This window comes from Stegostoma tigrinum (assembly GCF_030684315.1).
Source record: "Stegostoma tigrinum isolate sSteTig4 chromosome 35 unlocalized genomic scaffold, sSteTig4.hap1 SUPER_35_unloc_1, whole genome shotgun sequence".
Lineage (NCBI taxonomy): Eukaryota > Metazoa > Chordata > Chondrichthyes > Orectolobiformes > Stegostomatidae > Stegostoma > Stegostoma tigrinum.
Window position 1 is genome coordinate 2,016,038 of NW_026728047.1, and position 10,705 is coordinate 2,026,742.

A 10,705-nucleotide genomic window follows, 5' to 3' on the forward strand; every position below is an offset into this window, starting at 1 on the left:
GAAACAGAGGGGCTGAAACAGAGGGGCTGATACAGAGGGGCTGAAACAGAGGGGCTGAAACAGAGGGCGAGAAACAGAGGGGATGAAACAGAGGGGCTGAAACAGAGGGCGAGAAACAGAGGGGTGAAACAGAGGGGCTGAAACAGAGGGGCTGAAACAGAGGGCGAGAAACAGAGGGCGAGAAACAGAGGGGCTGAAACAGAGGGACTGAAACAGAGGGGCTGAAACAGAGGGCGAGAAACAGAGGGCGAGAAACAGAGTGCGAAAAACAGAGGGCGAGAAACAGAGGGCGAGAAACCGAGGCGCTGAAACAGAGGGGCTGAAAGAGAGGGCGAGAAACAGAGGGCGAGAAACAGAGGGCGAGAAACAGAGGGCGAGGAACAGAGGGCGAGAAACAGAGGGGCTGAAACAGAGGTGCTGAAACAGAGGGGCTGAAACAGAGGGGCTGAAACAAAGGGGCTGAAACAGAGGGGCTGAAACTGTGGGCGAGAAACAGAGGGCGAGAAACAGAGGGCGAGAAACAGAGGGGCTGAAACAGACGGGCTGAAACAGAGGTGCTGAAACAGAGGGCGAGAAACAGAGGGCGAGAAACATAGGGCGAGAAACAGAGGGGCTGAAACAGCGGGGCTGAAACAGAGGTGCTGAAACAGAGGGCGAGAAACAGAGGGCGAGAAACAGAAAGCGAGAAACAGAGGGCAAGAAACAGAGGGCGAGAAACAGAGGGCGAGAAACAGTGGGGCTGAAACATAGGGGCTGAAACAGAGGGGCAGAAACAGAGGGGCTGAAACAGAGGGCGAGAAACAGAGGGCGAGAAACAGAGAGCGAGAAACAGAGGGCGAGAAACAGAGGGCGAGAAACATAGGGCGAGAATCAGAGGGGCTGAAACAGAGGGGCTGAAACAGAGGGGCTGAAACAGAGGGGCTGAAACAGAGGGGCTGAAACAGAGGGCGAGCAACAGAGGGCGAGAAACAGAGGGGCTGAAACAGAGGGGCTGATACAGAGGGGCTGAAACAGAGGGGCTGAAACAGAGGGCGAGAAACAGAGGGGCTGAAACAGAGGGGCTGAAACAGAGTGCGAGAAACAGAGGGGCTGAAACAGAGGTCGAGAAACAGAGGGGCTGAAACAGAGGGCGAGAATTAAAGGGCGAGAAACAGAGGTGCTGAAACAGAGGGGCTGAAACAGAGGGGCTGAAACAGAGGGGCTGAAACAGCGGGTCTGAAACAGAGGGGCTGAAACAGAGGGGATGAAACAGAGGGCGAGAAACAGAGGGGCTGAAACAGAGGGGCTGAAACAGAGGGGCTGAATCAGAGGGGCTGAAACAGAGGGCGAGAAACAGTGGGCGAGAAACAGAGGGCGAGAAACAGAGGGGCTGAAACAGAGGGGCTGAAACAGATGGGCTGAAACAGAGGGCGAGAAACAGAGAGCGAGAAACAGAGAGCGAGAAACAGAGGGCGAGAAAAAGAGGGCGAGAAACAGAGGGCGAGAAACAGAGGGGCTGAAACAGAGGGGCTGAAACAGAGGGGATGAAACAGAGGGGCTGAAACAGAGGGCGAGAAACAGAGGGGATGAAACAGAGGGGCTGAAACAGAGGGCGAGAAACAGAGGGGTGAAACAGAGGGGCTGAAACAGAGGGGCTGAAACAGAGGGCGAGAAACAGAGGGCGAGAAACAGAGGGGCTGAAACAGAGGGACTGAAACAGAGGGGCTGAAACAGAGGGCGAGAAACAGAGGGCGAGAAACAGAGTGCGAAAAACAGAGGGCGAGAAACAGAGGGCGAGAAACCGAGGCGCTGAAACAGAGGGGCTGAAAGAGAGGGCGAGAAACAGAGGGCGAGAAACAGAGGGCGAGAAACAGAGGGCGAGGAACAGAGGGCGAGAAACAGAGGGGCTGAAACAGAGGTGCTGAAACAGAGGGGCTGAAACAGAGGGGCTGAAACAAAGGTGCTGAAACAGAGGGGCTGAAACTGAGGGCGAGAAACAGAGGGCGAGAAACAGAGGGCGAGAAACAGAGGGGCTGAAACAGACGGGCTGAAACAGAGGTGCTGAAACAGAGGGCGAGAAACAGAGGGCGAGAAACAGAGGGCGAGAAACAGTGGGGCTGAAACAGAGGGGCTGAAACAGAGGGGCAGAAACAGAGGGGCTGAAACAGAGGGCGAGAAACAGAGGGCGAGAAACAGAGAGCGAGAAACAGAGGGCGAGAAACAGAGGGCGAGAAACATAGGGCGAGAATCAGAGGGGCTGAAACAGAGGGGCTGAAACAGAGGGGCTGAAACAGAGGGGCTGAAACAGAGGGGCTGAAACAGAGGGCGAGCAACAGAGGGCGAGAAACAGAGGGGCTGAAACAGAGGGGCTGATACAGAGGGGCTGAAACAGAGGGGCTGAAACAGAGGGCGAGAAACAGAGGGGCTGAAACAGAGGGGCTGAAACAGAGTGCGAGAAACAGAGGGGCTGAAACAGAGGTCGAGAAACAGAGGGGCTGAAACAGAGGGCGAGAATTAAAGGGCGAGAAACAGAGGTGCTGAAACAGAGGGGCTGAAACAGAGGGGCTGAAACAGAGGGGCTGAAACAGCGGGTCTGAAACAGAGGGGCTGAAACAGAGGGGATGAAACAGAGGGCGAGAAACAGAGGGGCTGAAACAGAGGGGCTGAAACAGAGGGGCTGAATCAGAGGGGCTGAAACAGAGGGCGAGAAACAGTGGGCGAGAAACAGAGGGCGAGAAACAGAGGGGCTGAAACAGAGGGGCTGAAACAGATGGGCTGAAACAGAGGGCGAGAAACAGAGGGCGAGAAACAGAGAGCGAGAAACAGAGGGCGAGAAAAAGAGGGCGAGAAACAGAGGGCGAGAAACAGAGGGGCTGAAACAGAGGGGCTGAAACAGAGGGGATGAAACAGAGGGGCTGAAACAGAGGGGCTGAAACAGAGGGGCTGAAACAGAGGGCGAGAAACAGAGGGCGAGAAACAGAGGGGCTGAAACAGAGGGGCTGATACAGAGGGGCTGAAACAGAGGGGCTGAAACAGAGGGCGAGAAACAGAGGGGATGAAACAGAGGGGCTGAAACAGAGGGCGAGAAACAGAGGGGTGAAACAGAGGGGCTGAAACAGAGGGGCTGAAACAGAGGGCGAGAAACAGAGGGCGAGAAACAGAGGGGCTGAAACAGAGGGACTGAAACAGAGGGGCTGAAACAGAGGGCGAGAAACAGAGGGCGAGAAACAGAGGGCGAAAAACAGAGGGCGAGAAACAGAGGGCGAGAAACCGAGGCGCTGAAACAGAGGGGCTGAAAGAGAGGGCGAGAAACAGAGAGCGAGAAACAGAGGGCGAGAAACAGAGGGCGAGGAACAGAGGGCGAGAAACAGAGGGGCTGAAACAGAGGTGCTGAAACAGAGGGGCTGAAACAGAGGGGCTGAAACAAAGGGGCTGAAACAGAGGGGCAGAAACTGAGGGCGAGAAACAGAGGGCGAGAAACAGAGGGCGAGAAACAGAGGGGCTGAAACAGAGGGGCTGAAACAGAGGTGCTGAAACAGAGGGCGAGAAACAGAGGGCGAGAAACAGAGGGCGAGAAACAGAGGGGCTGAAACAGAGGGGCTGAAACAGAGGTGCTGAAACAGAGGGCGAGAAACAGAGGGCGAGAAACAGAAAGCGAGAAACAGAGGGCAAGAAACAGAGGGCGAGAAACAGAGGGCGAGAAACAGTGGGGCTGAAACAGAGGGGCAGAAACAGAGGGGCAGAAACAGAGGGGCTGAAACAGAGGGCGAGAAACAGAGGGCGAGAAACAGAGAGCGAGAAACAGAGGGCGAGAAACAGAGGGCGAGAAACAGAGGGCGAGAATCAGAGGGGCTGAAACAGAGGGGCTGAAACAGAGGGGCTGAAACAGAGGGGCTGAAACAGAGGGGCTGAAACAGAGGGCGAGCAACAGAGGGCGAGAAACAGAGGGGTTGAAACAGAGGGTCTGAAACAGAGTGCGAGAAACAGAGGGGCTGAAACAGAGGGCGAGAAACAGAGGGGCTGAAACAAAGGGCGAGAAACAAAGGGCGAGAAACAGAGGTGCTGAAACAGAGGGGCTGAAACAGAGGGGCTGAAACAGAGGGTCTGAAACAGAGGGCGAGAAACAGAGGGGCAGAAACAGAGGGGCTGAAACAGATGGCGAGAAACAGAGGGGCTGAAACAGTGGGCGAGAAACAGAGGGCGAGAAACAGAGGGCGAGAAACAGAGAGCGAGAAACAGAGGGCGAGAAACAGAGGGCGAGAAACAGAGGGCGAGAAACAGAGGGGCTGAAACAGAGGGGCTGAAACAGATGGGCTGAAACAGAGGGGCTGAAACAGAGGGCGAGAAACAGAGGGCGAGAAACAGAGGGGCTGAAACAGAGGGGCTGATACAGAGGGGCTGAAACAGAGGGGCTGAAACAGAGGGCGAGAAACAGAGGGGCTGAAACAGAGGGGCTGAAACAGAGGGCGAGAAACAGAGGGGCTGAAACAGAGGGGCTGAAACAGAGGGGCTGAAACAGAGGGCGAGAAACAGGTGGCGAGAAACAGAGGGGCTGAAACAGAGGGACTGAAACAGAGGGGCTGAAACAGAGGGCGAGAAACAGAGGGCGAGAAACAGAGGGCGAGAAACAGAGGGCGAGAAACAGAGGGCGAGAAACAGAGGGGCTGAAACAGAGGTGCTGAAACAGAGGGGCTGAAACAGAGGGGCTGAAACAAAGGGGCTGATACAGAGGGGCTGAAACTGAGGGCGAGAAACAGAGGGCGAGAAACAGAGGGGCTGAAACAGAGGGACTGAAACAGAGGGGCTGAAACAGAGGGCGAGAAACAGAGGGGCTGAAACAGAGGGGCTGAAACAGAGGGCGAGAAACAGAGGGGCTGAAACAGAGGGGCTGAAACAGAGGGGCTGAAACAGAGGGCGAGAAACAGAGGGCGAGAAACAGAGGGGCTGAAACAGAGGGACTGAAACAGAGGGGCTGAAACAGAGGGCGAGAAACAGAGGGCGAGAAACAGAGGGCGAGAAACAGAGGGCGAGAAACAGAGGGCGAGAAACAGAGGGGCTGAAACAGAGGTGCTGAAACAGAGGGGCTGAAACAGAGGGGCTGAAACAAAGGGGCTGAAACAGAGGGGCTGAAACTGAGGGCGAGAAACAGAGGGCGAGAAACAGAGGGGCTGAAACAGAGGGACTGAAACAGAGGGGCTGAAACAGAGGTGCTGAAACAGAGGGCGAGAAACAGAGGGCGAGAAACAGAGAGCGAGAAACAGAGGGCAAGAAACAGAGGGCGAGAAACAGAGGGCGAGAAACAGAGGGGCTGAAACAGAGGGGCTGAAACAGAGGGGCAGAAACAGAGGGGCTGAAACAGAGGGCGAGAAACAGAGGGCGAGAAACAGAGAGCGAGAAACAGAGGGCGAGAAACAGAGGGCGAGAAACAGAGGGCGAGAAACAGAGGGCGAGAAACAGAGGGGCTGAAACAGAGGGGCTGAAACAGAGGGGCTGAAACAGAGGGGCTGAAACAGAGGGCGAGAAACAGAGGGCGAGAAACAGAGGGGCTGAAACAGAGGGGCTGATACAGAGGGGCTGAAACAGAGGGGCAGAAACAGAGGGCGAGAAACAGAGGGCGAGAAACAGAGGGGCTGAAACAGAGGGGCTGAAACAGAGTGCGAGAAACAGAGGGGCTGAAACAGAGGTAGAGAAACAGAGGGGCTGAAACAGAGGGCGAGAAACAAAGGGCGAGAAACAGAGGTGCTGAAACAGAGGGGCTGAAACAGAGGGGCTGAAACAGAGGGGCTGAAACAGAGGGTCTGAAACAGAGGGGCTGAAACAGAGGGGATGAAACAGAGGGCGAGAAACAGAGGTGCTGAAACAGAGGGGCTGAAACAGAGGGGCTGAAACAGAGGGGCTGAATCAGAGGGGCTGAAACAGAGGGCGAGAAACAGTGGGCGAGAAACAGAGGGCGAGAAACAGAGGGGCTGAAACAGAGGGGCTGAAACAGAGGGGCTGAAACAGAGGGCGAGAAACAGAGGGCGAGAAACAGAGAGCGAGAAACATAGGGCGAGAAACAGAGGGCGAGAAACAGAGGGCGAGAAACAGAGGGGCTGAAACAGAGGGGCTGAAACAAAGGGGATGAAACAGAGGGGCTGAAACAGAGGGGCTGAAACAGAGGGGCTGAAACAGAGGGCGAGAAACAGAGGGCTAGAAACAAAGAGCGAGAAACAGAGGGAGAGAAACAGAGGGCGAGAAACAGAGGGCGAGAAACAGAGGGGCTGAAACAGAGGGGCTGAAACAGAGGGCGAGAAACAGAGGGGTTGAAACAGAGGGGCTGAAACAGAGGGGCTGAAACAGAGGGGCGGAAACAGAGGGGCTGAAACAGAGGGACTGAAACAGAGGGGCTGAAACAGAGGGCGAGAAACAGAGGGGCTGAAACAGAGGGCGAGAAACAAAGGGCGAGAAACAGAGGTGCTGAAACAGAGGGGCTGAAACAGAGGGCGAGAAACAGAGGGGCTGAAACAGAGGGGCTGAAACAGAGGGCGAGAAACAGAGGGGCTGAAACAGAGGGGCTGAAAGAGATGGCGAGAAACAGAGGGGCTGAAACAGTGGGCGAGAAACAGAGGGGCTGAAACAGAGGGCGAGAAACAGAGAGCGAGGAACAGAGGAGCTGAAACAGAGGGGCTGAAACAGAGGGCGAGAAACAGAGGGCGAGAAACAGAGAGCGAGAAACAGAGGGCGAGAAACAGAGGGCGAGAAACAGAGGGGCTGAAACAGAGGGTTCTGAAACAGAGGGGCTGAAACAGAGGGCGAGAAACAGAGGGGCTGAAACAGAGGGGCTGAAACAAAGGGGCTGAAACAGACGGTCTGAAACAGAGGGCGAGAAACAGAGGGCGAGAAACAGAGGGCGAGAAACAGAGGGCGAGAAACAGAGGGGCTGAAACAGAGGTGCTGAAACAGAGGGCGAGAAACAGAGGGCGAGAAAGAGAGAGCGAGAAACAGAGGGCGAGAAACAGAGGGCTGAAACAGAGGGGCTGAAACAGACGGGCTGAAACAGAGGGCGAGAAACAGAGGGCGAGAAACAGAGAGCGAGAAACAGAGGGCGAGAAACAGAGGGCGAGAAACAGAGGGGCTGAAACAGAGGGGCTGAAACAGAGGGGCTGAAACAGAGGGCGAGAAACAGAGGGGCTGAAACAGAGGGGCTGAAACAAAGGGGCTGAAACTGACGCGCTGAAACAGAGGGCGAGAAACAGAGGGCGAGAAACAGAGGGCGAGAAACAGAGGGCGAGAAACAGAGGGGCTGAAACAGAGGTGCTGAAACAGAGGGCGAGAAACAGAGGGCGAGAAAGAGAGAGCGAGAAACAGAGGGCGAGAAACAGAGGGGCTGAAACAGAGGGGCTGAAACAGAGGGGCTGAAACAGAGGGGCTGAAACAGAGGGCGAGAAACAGTGGGCGAGAAACAGAGGGCGAGAAACAGAGGAGCTGAAACAGAGTGGCTGAAACAGAGGGGCTGAAACAGAGGGCGAGAAACAGAGGGCGAGAAACAGAGAGCGAGAAACAGAGGGCGAGAAACAGAGGGCCAGAAACAGAGGGGCTGAAAAAGAGGGCGAGAAAGAGAGAGCGAGAAACAGAGGGCGAGAAACAGAGGGGCTGAAACAGAGGTCGAGAAACAGAGGGGCTGAAACAGAGGGCGAGAAACAAAGGGCGAGAAACAGAGGTGTGAAACAGAGGGGCTGAAACAGAGGGGCTGAAACAGAGGGGCTGAAACAGAGGGTCTGAAACAGAGGGGCTGAAACAGAGGGGATGAAACAGAGGGCGAGAAACAGAGGTGCTGAAACAGAGGGGCTGAAACAGAGGGGCTGAAACAGAGGGGCTGAATCAGAGGGGCTGAAACAGAGGGCGAGAAACAGTGGGCGAGAAACAGAGGGCGAGAAACAGAGGGGCTGAAACAGAGGGGCTGAAACAGAGGGGCTGAAACAGAGGGGCTGAAACAGAGGGCGAGAAACAGAGAGCGAGAAACAGAGGGCGAGAAACAGAGGGCGAGAAACAGAGGGCGAGAAACAGAGGGGCTGAAACAGAGGGGCTGAAACAGAGGGGATGAAACAGAGGGGCTGAAACAGAGGGGCTGAAACAGAGGGGCTGAAACAGAGGGCGTGAAACAGAGGGCTAGAAACAAAGAGCGAGAAACAGAGGGAGAGAAACAGAGGGCGAGAAACAGAGGGCGAGAAACAGAGGGGCTGAAACAGAGGGGCTGAAACAGAGGGCGAGAAACAGAGGGGTTGAAACAGAGGGGCTGAAACAGAGGGGCTGAAACAGAGGGGCGGAAACAGAGGGGCTGAAACAGAGGGACTGAAACAGAGGGGCTGAAACAGAGGGCGAGAAACAGAGGGGCTGAAACAGAGGGCGAGAAACAAAGGGCGAGAAACAGAGGTGCTGAAACAGAGGGGCTGAAACAGAGGGCGAGAAACAGAGGGGCTGAAACAGAGGGGCTGAAACAGAGGGCGAGAAACAGAGGGGCTGAAACAGAGGGGCTGAAAGAGATGGCGAGAAACAGAGGGGCTGAAACAGTGGGCGAGAAACAGAGGGGCTGAAACAGAGGGCGAGAAACAGAGAGCGAGGAACAGAGGAGCTGAAACAGAGGGGCTGAAACAGAGGGCGAGAAACAGAGGGCGAGAAACAGAGAGCGAGAAAGAGAGGGCGAGAAACAGAGGGCGAGAAACAGAGGGGCTGAAACAGAGGGGCTGAAACAGAGGGGCTGAAACAGAGGGCGAGAAACAGAGGGGCTGAAACAGAATGGCTGAAACAAAGGGGCTGAAACAGACGGGATGAAACAGAGGGCGAGAAACAGAGGGCGAGAAACAGAGGGCGAGAAACAGAGGGCGAGAAACAGAGGGGCTGAAACAGAGGTGCTGAAACAGAGGGCGAGAAACAGAGGGCGAGAAAGAGAGAGCGAGAAACAGAGGGCAAGAAACAGAGGGGCTGAAACAGAGGGGCTGAAACAGACGGGCTGAAACAGAGGGGCTGAAACAGAGGGCGAGCAACAGAGGGCGAGAAACAGAGGGGCTGAAACAGAGGGGCTGATACAGAGGGGCTGAAACAGAGGGGCTGAAACAGAGGGCGAGAAACAGAGGGGCTGAAACAGAGGGGCTGAAACAGAGTGCGAGAAACAGAGGGGCTGAAACAGAGGTCGAGAAACAGAGGGGCTGAAACAGAGGGCGAGAATTAAAGGGCGAGAAACAGAGGTGCTGAAACAGAGGGGCTGAAACAGAGGGGCTGAAACAGAGGGGCTGAAACAGCGGGTCTGAAACAGAGGGGCTGAAACAGAGGGGATGAAACAGAGGGCGAGAAACAGAGGGGCTGAAACAGAGGGGCTGAAACAGAGGGGCTGAATCAGAGGGGCTGAAACAGAGGGCGAGAAACAGTGGGCGAGAAACAGAGGGCGAGAAACAGAGAGCGAGAAACAGAGGGCGAGAAAAAGAGGGCGAGAAACAGAGGGCGAGAAACAGAGGGGCTGAAACAGAGGGGCTGAAACAGAGGGGATGAAACAGAGGGGCTGAAACAGAGGGCGAGAAACAGAGGGGATGAAACAGAGGGGCTGAAACAGAGGGCGAGAAACAGAGGGCGAGAAAGAGAGAGCGAGAAACAGAGGGCGAGAAACAGAGGGGCTGAAACAGAGGGGCTGAAACAGAGGGGCTGAAACAGAGGGGCTGAAACAGAGGGCGAGAAACAGTGGGCGAGAAACAGAGGGCGAGAAACAGAGGAGCTGAAACAGAGTGGCTGAAACAGAGGGGCTGAAACAGAGGGCGAGAAACAGAGGGCGAGAAACAGAGAGCGAGAAACAGAGGGCGAGAAACAGAGGGCCAGAAACAGAGGGGCTGAAAAAGAGGGCGAGAAAGAGAGAGCGAGAAACAGAGGGCGAGAAACAGAGGGGCTGAAACAGAGGTCGAGAAACAGAGCGGCTGAAACAGAGGGCGAGAAACAAAGGGCGAGAAACAGAGGTGTGAAACAGAGGGGCTGAAACAGAGGGGCTGAAACAGAGGGGCTGAAACAGAGGGTCTGAAACAGAGGGGCTGAAACAGAGGGGATGAAACAGAGGGCGAGAAACAGAGGTGCTGAAACAGAGGGGCTGAAACAGAGGGGCTGAAACAGAGGGGCTGAATCAGAGGGGCTGAAACAGAGGGCGAGAAACAGTGGGCGAGAAACAGAGGGCGAGAAACAGAGGGGCTGAAACAGAGGGGCTGAAACAGAGGGGCTGAAACAGAGGGGCTGAAACAGAGGGCGAGAAACAGAGAGCGAGAAACAGAGGGCGAGAAACAGAGGGCGAGAAACAGAGGGCGAGAAACAGAGGGGCTGAAACAGAGGGGCTGAAACAGAGGGGATGAAACAGAGGGGCTGAAACAGAGGGGCTGAAACAGAGGGGCTGAAACAGAGGGCGTGAAACAGAGGGCTAGAAACAAAGAGCGAGAAACAGAGGGAGAGAAACAGAGGGCGAGAAACAGAGGGCGAGAAACAGAGGGGCTGAAACAGAGGGGCTGAAACAGAGGGCGAGAAACAGAGGGGTTGAAACAGTGGGCGAGAAACAGAGGGCGAGAAACAGAGGGCGAGAAACAGAGAGCGAGAAACAGAGGGCGAGAAACAGAGGGCGAGAAACAGAGGGCGAGAAACAGAGGGGCTGAAACAGAGGGGCTGAAACAGATGGGCTGAAACAGAGGGGCTGAAACAGAGGGCGAGAAACAGAGGGCGA